Genomic DNA, 13,257 nt, shown 5'->3' with positions numbered 1-13,257 from the left:
CCACTCCAGGGAGTGAAGTCCGGTTGTAATGTTCTCCAGCAGTGGGCCACGGTCTGCCCGCTGTAGACGCTCGACTCAATCTGCTGAGCCCCTGAAGCCTCCCCCCCCCCCCCTCCCATTGCTGCACAGAGCGCTGTGTGCTTGTTTATTCAACGCTTATCAATATTGAACATGTCGCGTGTCCAAATGGCAACAAATTTGACAAAGCTCTCCGTGGGGTCCCCATTAATACACCCACCAAGTGTGAAGTAGATCGGATGAACGGTTCTCGATTCCTTGAGAGGGAAGAAACAATTTGTTTATTCATTTCTATAATAACCTTATCTTTCATTCTTTTTTTCTATTTGTTTTCTCATGTATTATCAAAAATGACATGTAGGGGAGCTTTATTGATTTAGTCTTCGTGACACAACTGTCTCTGCATCCCAAAATAAATGAGTTTGAGCATTATGCCTTCACCTCGCAACAAACACTGCTGCCATGATCACTGGGAAGTCTGGGTGTGACAACCCTTACAGATGTGCTTCACTTACCACCAACTCTCTGAAGGTGCTAATAATTTCACTGTAACTGCGTGTGGCTATCAGCGCTGATGTTTGTGAATTGGACTGTTTTTGCAATCAGGCTCATTTGCATAGAAAGGGACCAATTTTGCGCCAAATGTCTGCATATTACCTAATCTAAATACGTGCAGTAGCACCGAGACACTATTTGCTTTGAGGTTAGGGGTGCATTTCACCCTTTACGGGTGCTTGTCTTATTTGTGCAGGTTTAGCGGCCAGAAAAGCTGCACAATCCTTTTGTGATTTTTTAATTTATTTATAGGGAGCTATGTGTACAGTACAGCAAAAAATGAATAAATTCGGGGGACCTCTAGCTTATGCTATTTGTGCCAGTAGCTTCTATGAATTAAAACCAATTTTGGGGTTGCTTTGGCCCTGCACTGTGAGCAATTTAAACCTTTAAGCTGTTCACTCATTCAAACAGCCTCAACTGCTAGAAACCCTGATTGTTTTTTTAGCTCCAGATTTTAACCATAAATCAATCCCAGTCTGTGCCCTGTTGCAATGCAGTAGGTCTAACCCCCTGGCACAAGAAATTGCAGTGTAGAGGCTGCAAACACCATGGCATTGCTTGCATTTATTTGGAGTATACTGTTGTCTCAAAGTAAAAAATGGTACATGTCAAGTAGCACTGACATTACAAAACAAATCTGTGTTTCCTCAACCTGATCCTATAGTAGCCTCCCCCGCTGCCCTGAAATGATTACCAGGCTCTTCTGAAAGTTACTTTATACCAGACTCTAGCAAGTTTATTCAATCTATTTAAGTTTTAAGAATATGGATCCCCTGAAAACCACTGCAGTATGTCCTGGTGGTCCAGAGTGAAGCTGGCTGATCAGCAGTCATTTTCTCTGATACAGCAATCACTGCTCTCCACTTCGTATACTGGTTCCCCTCCATTAGACTCTTCATCATCCAATTCACCATTCAGCCTTGAATTACTTCCCCCTCTCTCTTTGTCTCTTTCTTTTATGTCTGTGTCCATCTACTCTCCCTCCTCTTCCCCAAATCAGCCATTTAACAACCTTTCAGAGAACTCTATCAGGCATCCCTCTCTTCCAATTAAAGCTGAAAGTGCAATCCAAACTTGTAAAGCTGAATTGGACTCCTCTCCTGCTTGGGAGTAGAATGAGAGATCCAGATGGAGGGAGAAGAGGAAGAGGATATCAGGGTAGATTAGACTGTTGTCAGGCTATTAAATAGGCGTTATCAGTCGCTATAAGCCCCATAGATGTCTGTCAATAGGGGCCTACCACTAGTATGTTTTATCATCTATTCACATGGTGGATCACTGAAAGAAGGTATAAAAGAACACAACAGCGACCTCTAGCGACCGTCGCAATTATGACAGGAGCAAAAGTGGAAGTTAGCTGCAGCAGTATAGACCGTGTGAAACATAACAGGTGGAGGTCGAGGATGGTGGATGGGACACAAAACACAGGGTTTTCATCGAGGAGACCGGCGTTTGCATCCCGTGTGAAACCAACAATGTGTTGTCTTTGTGTTTGTAGTTACCCAAAACACAATGTTTTTCCCTAAACTTAACCAAGTGGATTTTTTTTGCCTAAACCTAAAAAAGTTGTAGTTTTTTGTAATCCTAATGAACTTGTAGTTTTATTGCCTATACTAAACTGTTGATTCTTTTTGCCTAAACCTAAAGAAGCTGTACTTTTGTTGCTTAAACCAAAAGAAGTTTTAGTTTTATTGCCTAAACCTAAAGAAGCTGTAGTTTTGTTGTCTAAACCCGGTGATGTTCCCAACACATGACACTTGAAAATCTTGGAAAAAAAAAGATGTATTGTTGTTGCCTAAACCTAAAAAAGTTGTAGTTTTGTTGCCTAAACCTAAAGAGGTTGTATTGTTGTTGCCTAAACCTAAAAAAGTTGTAGTTTTGTTGCCTAAACCTAAAGAGGTTGTAGTTTTGTTGCCTAAATCTGTTTTTATTTTGCCTAGACCTAAAGAAGACTTTTTATTTTCGTTCAAATGGTGACATTTCATTCAGTTTTAAAACATGTTTGAATGTGTTGCTTTTAAGTTTCCCTTTCACTTTTAAAACATATTTTGCATATAGTAGGCCCCTACCGACCCACATCTATGGTGCTTATAGCGACTGATTTAATGGCTTGATAACAGTCGAATCGGGTGCAATTTGGGTTCGGAACGAGTGAAAGATTAACAGATTCATCAGCTGTCATTAGCTTTGCTCCAAACAAATTTCAGAAACGTGTGCTTATCATTTTTCCACGGGTGCACTGTTATTTACATCCCATAAGCTATAATGATGACGTTTTACTGTGACATGCATCATTTGAAAGACCTATATTCTGTGCAAGTGTAACATAATTGATGATTTCGTAAATTACTTACGTAAAGTACAAAATAGGAAAAGTGATAGATTACTATGAGACCGACACATTCATAATGGGGTGCACTGAGGCTTGCTCATGCTCACTTAAATTCCTAAAGGTGCTTGTAATTCATCAAAGGAATGCATGTAAAGCCCTTTTCAGTCAGTATACACTCTTTGAAAATGATCCAGTCGGTGATTAACTTACAAATGAAATTGTGACTATTTCTTCTTAATAATCTAAATACAGCAGACTAATCCTTGCCTTGCTTTGCAATCTATTATTTTCTCTTTTAGCAGCCCAAATAATGACTCAGCAGCTTTTTGGTCTGTGATGTTGTAATTCAGACTTGTCACACGCAGCTGGTTGTTTTGTTATGTAGATTTCCTTTAATCTATTTTTCCCTGCATAATGAACAATGCTAATACGTGCATCTCAGGGACAGGACACCTGAGATGGGTTGCTGCTACTGTGCATCTTCGTTAAAACCTCCCACTGATGCAGATAGCTGATGATGATGATCACTTCATGTATTTGTCTTGCAGTACAATCAAACACATAATTAATTTGATTTATAATATTCCCTCTGAGGATGAACAAATTCAGCTATGATTGCAGTAAAACAGGATTCCTCTTTACATCAGTATGTGTTGCTTAGTTGTTGGAGCAAACTGGTAGCAGTTTATACCGTCTCATCTAATTGTATCCAAGATGACAGTGATGTGTCCCTGATGGACATGTGGAATTGCCTGGCGTCAGACGGCTGATAAGCAGGTTAGTATTGATGTACAGTTGCCTGGTGGAAGGGCAGAAACAACAGAGAACCAGACTAGCACCTCCCGAACAGTCGGCTGCTTAAGGATACAACATTAATTGTACATTTTGAATTTGTTAGACAGCCACAGATATTATTCAGTATATTGAAATGTTAACATATAGACAGTTTTTTTATATTGCACATTGCATGATGTAATACATTTAATAGGATTAAGGTTCATTAAACTGTCACATGCTCAACATGTTTTAATTAGAATATATTTCTTAACAGTATTCAATTCAATTCAATTTATTTTCTATATAGCGTCAAATCATAACAGCTGTTAGCTCGAGACGCTTTTATATAGAGCAGGTCTTAGACCGTACTCTATAGTTTAGAGACCCAACAAGAGATCCCACCAAGACCATCGCATTGGCGTGTGCTGTGGTAGGGAAAAACTCCCCGTTTAAGGTTTTGAGAGAGAGAGAGAGAGAGAGAGAGAGAGAGAGAGAGAGAGAGAGAGGGAGAGAGAGATGTACAGCAACCACAATAATGGCACAGCAGCTGTAATAACTAATACAAGTAGGACTAATAACAAAAAATCAATAGCAGTGGATGTAAAAGAGTGAGAATACTACTATCGGAATTAATAGTTGTAATAATAATAGAAATATAACTAATACTACTAATAATAAAAAATGCTAATAATAATGATGGTAGTAGTGGGTGTCAAGCATGCAGCAGACGCAGCAGCAGATGCAACCCCGTTACAGGTGTAACTCCGCTCCATGGTTACCTGCGAGACGAGAAAGTACAAAGAATCCAGGGAAGAAATCAAGTTAGTAACAATGAATGGGACATGAATATTTACAGAAGGAGAGAGGAGCTCAGTGTGTCATAGGAAGTCCCCCGGCAGTCTAGGCCTATAGCAGCAGAACTAAGGGCTGGTCCAAGACAGCCTGAGCCAGACTTGGGCCAGTCCTAACTATAAGCATTATCAAAGAGGAAAGTCTTAAGCCTACTCTTAAATGTGGAGAGGGTGTCTGCCTCCAGAATGGCACCGCCATCTTCTTATGTTCTTAGTTACTACCAGCTAGCTTCAAACTAGTCATTTCCTAATTGGGATGAATCTTTAAAACTTAAAAAATGTCTTTGGAAGTGGAGTAGTAGTTAGTAGTATTCATAGGGTGACCATATTTTCAAACCCCCAAACCGGAACCCTTAAGCAAGTTCATGCATGTGCTAATTTTGGTGAGGAAAAACTGGCATGGCAATTTTTAAAGGGGTCCCATGACCCTTTGACCTCAAGATATGTGAATGTAAATGGGTTCTATGGGTACCCACAAGACTCCCCTTTACAGACATACCCACTTTATGATAATCACATGCAGTTTGGGGCAGAAAAACATGCAGTTTTTTGCATACAGTGTGTTGTTTTCACCTATTCTAAAAACATACTGGGTTACTAAACACCGTCTTGGAATTGCATAAATTGGGTATGACATGAAAGCTGAAACTCTTGTGGGACCAATGAGCCAGAGTATATTCATGTGTGATGTTAGTCCCCATAGTAGCCATTTCATATAGTGAGACCATTTTTTGAAACTGGACCTCACTGTATAAAATGGCCTGTTGTTGACCTCTAGGATAATCACAAAATAAGTCTATGAGGTCAAATGAGCCTACTTCTCACTTGATTTATTACCTCAGTAAACATTGTAAACATGAGTTTATGGTCTCAATTGTTAGTTTCAAGTCTTCTTCAATACAGCATGATGTTCATTTAGTAAATTATGGTCCTATTTAGAGTCAAATAGACCATAAAGCAGGGGATGCTTTATGGCGTTGCTAGCTTATGATTGACAGGTCTCTACCACGGCGTTGTCCATTCTGGGAGTTGTCCACATTTTCGTTGTGTTTTCAGTTCATGAAAGTTAATTGTAACCTTTTTTGTCTGGTTGCCTAAAGCCAAGATGGCGACGGTCAAAATGACGAACTCTGGGCTTTGAAACCACAGTCACACAAATCAATGGGTGATGTTGGTTATATTAGGTATACTGTTATTGTTGTGCTTTGTAAATGTTCACAGTTTACATTCTCGTTAAACAGCATTACAAGTCAGATATGTCGACAAAATGATGTGTATTATGTATTATGTAATTATGTACGTCACATTTGACCTCTTTTACTCTTCAATCAAAACGAGTCATATATTAGCAAGCTAACGTTAGTTAGTTAGTTTTGTTAGTTCAGCTAGCTCGTTCAGTTAGCTACTGTATGTAACAGTAGTTAGTTGGTGTCAGTATTAAGTAACAAGCATAACTCTCCACTTAGTAAACACTTAATGATATAAGTAGAATAAGTTTGAACTTAAAAAGAGCTGATTCCCGTGCAGGGAACACACCACACACGCCCAGAATGATCTGAAGCCAACACTAAACAAGAACAGCTACAGTCGGAACAGGCAGAGAAAAACAACTGAACAGAAATTAGGCTTCTGAACTAACCAAATAACTCTTTTAAATGAGACAGAAGTGACTGGAGCGAAGGGTGCTTGGCGGTGACATCTCTGAGACTCAGTAACCAGTATCTGGAACAATAAGGTTACCTATACAGTAGGCTATAGCCTGAGCTTTGATTAGTGGATGCCAACTATTGTCCATCGGTCCAAATGTCAAGAAACATCAGGACAGCAGTCGTGATGGACATGGAACAATGTAACAAACTAAGTACTTGCAGTCTGAGTATCACTTAGTGGCTCAAGTTTCAGATAATGGATTGAAATTTACATATTAAGCGTGTTTACCATGTCAACATTGTTCTGGTTGTACCTGATGGAAAAATTGAGCTTGACATTTAGCTGCCTTTTAAAACGAACAGCGTGCAGGGAGCAGTGCAGCAGCAGCGGCAGCTCCTGTAATACCCATATTAATGTCCTCACCGGCTGTACAGCCAGAGCTCTGGGCAGCTCATGAGAGGACGGATCATTTATATCAGATGTCAGGGACTGACACTGGCACAGCCCATGCTGTTAAATATGGTAGAGCTGGCACAGTATCATACATGCTTTAGTGATTTTTATGTGACTAATTTGTTTAACATGTAAACTTGCCTCAGCCCTGACAGCTCTGTAATGGTGTGAAATATGTTATTATGTTCTGCGTTTTGGAATAAAACATCAGGACGGAGAGTTTATCCTTTTTATCCAACCGCGCTCACCTAGCACACTGTGAAGATGGGAATCCATTAATATTCTGAGGGTGACGGATGTTTCATTCAGACACACACTCTCTGTCTCGCTGTCTCATGTATGCACACACACACACACACACACACACACACACACACACACACACACACACACACACACACACACCGTGAAGTTTACACCACTTAGGTATTGGCTGCTGGGGATGAATCACACCCATGAGTGCGCAGATGGGTTACAATGGAGGGGGGGACCAGCAGTGGACATCACAGACCGCATAAATCGATGAATCCCTTGCAGGCAGAGACGACTACCTCGCTCTGCTTTCTCCTCTTTTAATGCCAAAGCCTGTCTGCCCGTTTAAACGACTCCGAACCACCATTCATCATACCTCCTAGACTGAGAGGATTTCTTTCAAAATAAGATTACCACTCCTCCTCTTCCATCTGTTTTCCATCCACTTCCTCATTGTGAGATGTTTACTGTAGCTGTCCTAGTTTCTGCTGTCTTTACAGAACAAAGAAGACTTCTACGCTGTTTGATGCAAACGTTAATCTCCTCTATAATTTCATCATAGCCCGCTGCATTGTTTTTTTCCACTCCTCTTTTCATTTTATTCACTCCGTGTTCAGTCCTCAAGCTCTGCGGCTGACAAGTGGAAGAAAATTCACCCCTCAGTGAAACAACTTTGTGATTCTCCAAAACTCTGCTTCACCAGCCTGTTTGCACAAAAAGGCGTAGGATAAATGCCGCGATAATGCGCAAGACGTTTAGCGTCTAATTAGTACGCCTTTCTTGATTGTCATTTGTATGCCATGTATCCTATACTGACTGGCAATGTAAACGCCAGTGGCGGCTGGAGACTCAAAAAATTGGATAGGACAGGAGGAAAACCAACCCACAGCGTCATGTTATTTTACACTAGTTGGATACTTATCTCTACTTTCTTTCTTTATGAAACAAAAGAACATAATTCACATTCAGTATAACAATAATAAAAAGCCAGGGGTATATCACACTAAACAAAACTGTTAAAATCTGAATATATTGAGCGTCTTAATAGAATTTTACTTAGTTAGTTCACATATTGCTCAACATCCTTCAGGAAAACAACAAAAAGGGTATTTATTTTAAAATTTCTTTATGAATAAAAGATTAAAATAAAATATATACAATTAATTTTAAGAATATACATATATATTGTTATTTTTAAGAAACCAAACACCACAATTTTCCATAATAATGTCTTTGAAGATATGATCAATGACAAATCTGCAAAGGTCCTATGTCTTTTTTTAATTTCTACATGTAGTGATTGACAGGGTAATATTTATGAATAATTTTGAAGGACACTTCCTTAACCTTATTCACTATGAGGTATTTAATCCCAATGCTATAAGGGAACCATAACGTTAATGAGGTAATCGCCCCGAGGTGGATGGAGCTGTCACAGCCGGTGTGCACGGAGCAACGGCGCCAGGTAGACCCCCGCAGCGGAGCCCCGCAGCAAAAGCTCTACCGGAGAGGCCAGACACACCGCCACCCGACGGTAAAGATCAGAGTCAGCGCTCTGCACATGTTGACCGTCATCTTTTCTTGTAAAATGTCCGGTGTAATCCGTAACACCGGTGTTGTCACAAGTTTATTAACCGGTGGGAACATTTTCCTCACTGTCACATCACTACCAATGAACGTTACAGGCATCGTACGGTACCTTCAGTACTGTAGAAAAAGAGTACCCTCACTTTTTAGAATTCAGTCAGGACCACTTTAGTCAAAGACACTTATTCCATTTGCAGTAATATATACATTATATTCGGCGGTATGGCTCTGTTCTGGGACCTCCCTTCCCATCCATGCGCATGCGTGGATCCACGAGCCTACGTGTTAGCATGAGGCAAGGAAAGCACACCTCCTTGCCCTTCCATGTGCAGACATGGAAAGCCAAAGGCAGGGAGAGCAGCAGCAAAGACCCCCCCCTGGGTGCAGAACAGAGCCGGCATCAATGACAACAGAATTGACATTGATTAAGTCATAAACAGTTAGGGGTAGGCGACACATCGAATACAGTCGATGTATCGCGGCTTGTCCCCCGCGCAGTACAGATAACGACTACATCGCGAACATCGAACACAATTTGTCATGTAATGTTTCCAACCATCCCTTTTTGTATGGAAGATTAAATTGTTCCAAAGAACCACTAATGAATATCAACAGAAGGTTTTAATGCAGACATATGCTGCAGGGACTACAAGAATCATAATATTGGTGCGATTGTATGCATCAAAGGGTTAAATTGAGCATTTATGAAGTGCTTAGAGGATATTTGAAGTTATTGCAATATATATCGTGTATTGTGATATAGCCTAAAATATCGCGATATTATTCCTAGGCCATACCGCCCAGCCCTAGAAACAGTATTAAAAGGAGGTGGTGAGGTGGAGGTGGGTTACGAGCAGCTTGTAGAGGAAGCAGCAACGGAAGGCCGGCTGAAGCAGCTTAAATAAGGCGCCCTGTATGAAATTTACCAATGAATGCATAGAGAGGAATCAGCTGATCCGTCAGCTGATGCATCAGCTGATTGGGCTGGCTTAAGATCAGCTGTTATCAGCTGATAGCCGTCCTATGAGCAGAGCTTGACATCATGGCCTGCCTGAACTAACGCTACGCTCGATTTTTGTCATCGACTTGGTACCGAAGTATCTGTTCTGGTGACATCCCTATAAGTGACACACAAAAAGCACGAGCTATAAAGTGAATGAAGAGAAAGAGCAGCGTTAATGAGAACACAGCAATGGATCAGAGAAATAAATTGTTATTTTCTGATTGTTTCCCAGAAATTGGTTACGTTCTAAAACACAAATAAATACACAACTAACTGCGCACAATACTGCGGGAAGGAACCGAGTTGCCGGATTTTGAATGAATGCAGCCTAAATCTGTGTGTGTGACTCAGCACTCAGTCAAACTACTGACACACACGGATCATAACAGCACTCTGCACACAGCAGATGAGAGGCAGAGGAGCTGGGATGGAATCACTGGAACACGTGCAGATACAACAACCCGTTATCATCCGTGAAATACGGCTGTTTTTTATCTCACAGAGCTAAAGGACTTATGCATCGATATCAGAAGCCGAGGGGCGTGACAAAGCGGCGATATTTGACGGCCTGAACGAGATGCCCACCCATACGTGCGTTATTGGCTGGGGGTTAATTAGTCAGTATATGGGCCACATTGAGGGAAAAAACATCGGAGATTTCCAGAATAATGTCATAATATTACGAGAAAAAAGTCGTAATATTACGAGAATAAAGTCAGAACTTTACGAGAAAAAAAAATTACACATAAAATTACTACTTTATAATATTATGACTTTATTCTCATAATACTACAACTTTTTTTCTCGTAAATTTATGACTTTATTCTCATTAAAAGTCATACCGTCGTACCGTCGACCTACAACAATGAAAAATAAAAATTTAAATATAAACAAAAAACAGTTATTCATTTCCATTCATTTTTTTTTAAAGTTCACAGGGACCCATTGGAGAGGGGCTAAAGAGCCGCATGTGGCTCCGGAGCCGCAGGTTGCTGACCCCTGGTATAGCCCAATATCACAAATCCCATATTTGCCTCAGGGGGCTTTACAATCTGTACACGATACAACACCCTAAAAGGCTGTTTGCAGACGCCCAGAAGCGTCCTGTGTAAAGCAAAATAAGAAGAAAAGAGAAAATCCAGGCAGAGAGCTTCAGGGTCTCTGCAGACACAGACACCACAACACACTTTTAGTGGGCATAAGTGATGATCGAGACCTTTAACATACAAATTGTCATTTCCATGAGGAGAAATCATCATGTTATGATCACAGAGGGTGTGAGTCCTGCAGTTTGACCCCTTGGCCTCTTTCCAAAACCTGACTTAGCTTTACGTACGCCAGGAATACATTTCCAAACTGTGAGCTGGCAACTGGCCCTTCAATGTGATGCCAGGATATTATCACCTGCAGCACATGCAAGGGCACCAGTGTGCCCTCGAGTGAAGCACTCGATAGACCCTGAGCTGTCACACTTCGGCCGACCCTGTGCTCTGACAGGTCTGAGGGCTAACATCCACACGACGCTACTTCGGTATGAACCCAAAATAAACAGACTGTGCTGTGATTTAATTGCAAAAAATGGATCAGAATGATGCTGAAATAGCGACATTATGATGTTGATTTGTAAAAAGACCGAAGTCATGCTTTGTCAAGTCTGGTCATGTCACAACAAGCAAACAACTTTTAAAACGCTTGTTTTCTGAATGGAGTTCGGATCGATCAGTTCCAGGATATGTAGCTGCTCCATTAACACTCCATCTAGAAATAAATACGGCAGCAACAACGTCAGCTATGACAGCAGGAATATCTCAGCACTGATAAACTTTCGCGAAAGTATGTATATATTGTTACACACCACTTATATGATGAATGCTTTTGATACACATGCTTTAATAAAAAACTGAAATACTTTTAACCTTGCATACTGTATGCCATGCTTATACCTTTTCACCTTGTATAAAATGTATAATATACAAACTAGTAAATGTTACCATTTAATATAACTGAATGTCATTTGCTTCATTATAAGTTGTCTTTCAATCAAACATTAAGATATAAGTGGAAAAAACTGTTCACAAAACATTATAGACATGACCTCTGACTATTTGTGTAACAATTTAAAATACTGACCATACACGGTCCAGCCATATACTCGGTTTTGACCGAGTCTTGTTTTTCACTGCTGCGCCAACACTTAAACTTTTGCTACAGTCTTAAAACTCATATCCAGTTCAAGAATTGACATTTACATTTCATCAGCTGGCTTAGAGGAACAATCAATACACGACCACGAGAAAAACAAACTACACTACTACACAAGCTCATTTTAAATCTGCACCAGTGTCATATTAACAATGGATCAAATGACATGTGAAATGTGTAATGAGAAAGGGGCCGCGTTGTAGTGACGAGAGACTTATAACCTGGAGAGAATTATCACTCGGTGGGCTCAGCAGCTCCCCTTTCTATGCATCGTTTTTTTTGTGTCTTTCAGCTCATTGTTTTGGTTTTTCCACCCGCAACTTTTAGTTTTAGTTCACGCTGCTCTTTTCAGCATTGTTTCGTGCAGCAGCAGACAACTGTTCTCAGAGAAACGTCTCTGATAAACCCACTGTACACTACCTGTCCAGCACCTAACTGCACACCGTCATACATTTGTCAGCTGGCCAGAAGCACGACTCCAAATGAATGATAGTGTTGCAGTGTCTTTTAGTGGATGTGTATATAGGCAACTGTTTCCGAATATGTTCAGTATTTCAACTTTATAAGGTGATTATGTGTCTATGTTTTGATTACAGCTGGTTCCGCTGCCCCGAGTGGGCAAAAAAATCCATTACTGTAACACTGCTTGAAGATTGTATTACGTTATTATGTTGGGTTATGTTTAGGGCTGTCAGAGTCAACGCGATAATAACACGTTAACGCAAATTTGTTTTAATGCTACCAATTTCTTTAACACGATTTCTGAGGTTGTAGCGGCTCAGTTTTAAAGCTAGAATTTGTGAATTTTATCAGGTTTTCAGCATATGACGTATTCATGTGACCAACCAGGAAAAGAATTACACATTCAGTCACAATGGTATCTTGTACCTCCTGTCTGCACTGAGAACATTAAACCTGTAGTACGCAGAATATTTTTGGCATCATTGGGCAAAGATGTCATAATAACCTTTCAACATGTTGTAATTCAAGTGATCTCAACATGGCTGTCAGGTCACTTACTTTCTCAACAGTACACTACAAGATATTTCTGAAAACATTTGAGGCGAGAAAAAGGCATGAAAGTAACACAATATTGATTAATATTTGATCAGCGCTGCCTAGTTTGACCGTTTGGTCGGAGTTGGCGAGTGATTGACAGATGCTCAGAGACGACGAGGCTCAGCTTGGCTCCGATTGGTGGTTTAAAGACCTCTGCTTCACTCCTTTCATGCACACCTTGACAATGACTTACAGTAGTTATGAGTGCAGAATAGATTTGACATACTAGGCACAATATAACTCCATGCTCTACCTATTGAGACGCCAAACTAATCTGCAGCATATTTACCATACATTGTTTTATAAAATCCATCCCCCTCACATGGAATTGAGTAAAGTCTCGTGCAGAAGTGGTTCTGCTAGTTTCTTGGAAAGAATTTTATCCAGAAACTTAATCAACCACGGAGGTGCAGAATCTATAATCCGAGTTAGCCCTCACTGAACACCCTCCCCATTTATACTTCTTAAATTCTTGCAGGCAGAAATCGATGTTTAAGCCAGATACAGAGGGAATG

The 13,257-nt window shown here is 40.4% G+C and overlaps 1 protein-coding gene across 1 annotated transcript in view; it reads left to right on the top strand.

Moving 5' to 3' along the window:
* Positions 1–13,257, top strand: part of LOC141773447 (inactive phospholipase D5) — a 94,022-nt gene that overhangs the window by 54,087 nt on the left and 26,678 nt on the right. The window lies entirely within an intron of this gene.

This window comes from Sebastes fasciatus, chromosome 9, assembly GCF_043250625.1.
Source record: "Sebastes fasciatus isolate fSebFas1 chromosome 9, fSebFas1.pri, whole genome shotgun sequence".
Classification (NCBI taxonomy): Eukaryota; Metazoa; Chordata; class Actinopteri; order Perciformes; family Sebastidae; genus Sebastes; species Sebastes fasciatus.
Note: the sequence above shows the minus strand (reverse complement) of the source record. Positions and strands in the feature narration are given on the sequence as shown.